At 39.6% G+C, this 756-nt stretch overlaps 1 non-coding gene across 1 annotated transcript; it reads right to left on the reverse strand.

The window, feature by feature from the left end:
• Window positions 1-276: 276 nt before the first annotated feature.
• On the reverse strand, window positions 277-349 carry Trnaf-gaa. The gene has a single exon. It is a non-coding gene; the product is annotated as a tRNA-Phe (tRNA).
• Window positions 350-756: the final 407 nt, after the last annotated feature.

Consider the following 756-nt stretch of genomic DNA (forward strand, 5'->3'; position numbering starts at 1 on the left):
TGCTGTTATCAAAAACTGTACTGCTAAATGGTCACTAACTGAAACCTGTCGCACAAATAGAAATAAATTATTCAACTGCTTCACGTGGTACAGTATGTCATTTATATGAGAAACACGTCAGTTGTACAGTGTGCAAACTTTTATGCGATACAAAACAAAACGCACTAACGAGCAACGTTCTTTTTCCAAGTTAAACGTGCGCTTAACGGGCTGCACTAACTGTATCTCTGATGAATGTAACATCGATACGCATTATGCACTGTGTGTAAAAACAAGTGCCGAAACCCGGGATCGAACCAGGGACCTTTAGATCTTCAGTCTAACGCTCTCCCAACTGAGCTATTTCGGCTGCGAGCCATGTACGCTTCGCTGCCATGACTCACTCGTTTGCGGGAACAGACGCGTTGATATCTCCGCAACGCAACTTCTGGCTTTGTTTTAGATTGGATGTCTCTTCTTTTCGCACATAAGAGAAAGTGTTTCCAGCGTGAAAATTAGGAGAGACTTTAGTGAATCAATTGAAAAACGTGAATGTTCTGAACGCAGTTGTCGAGGAGCTAATAATAATGGTTCTGGACAGTTTTTGGAGATAAAAAAGGAGAATGGAGTACTCTCTCCCTAATCAACTAACGAAATTTAATGGTCGTTTTATAATGAATAAAATAAAGCCGTTACTTCTAAGAAGAAAAAATATGTCTTGACAGGAACACAAGATGCTGTTATTTAATTGACGAAAGCAAATAGAGTACACTAAGA

This window comes from Schistocerca americana, chromosome 1, assembly GCF_021461395.2.
Source record: "Schistocerca americana isolate TAMUIC-IGC-003095 chromosome 1, iqSchAmer2.1, whole genome shotgun sequence".
Taxonomy (NCBI): Eukaryota; Metazoa; Arthropoda; class Insecta; order Orthoptera; family Acrididae; genus Schistocerca; species Schistocerca americana.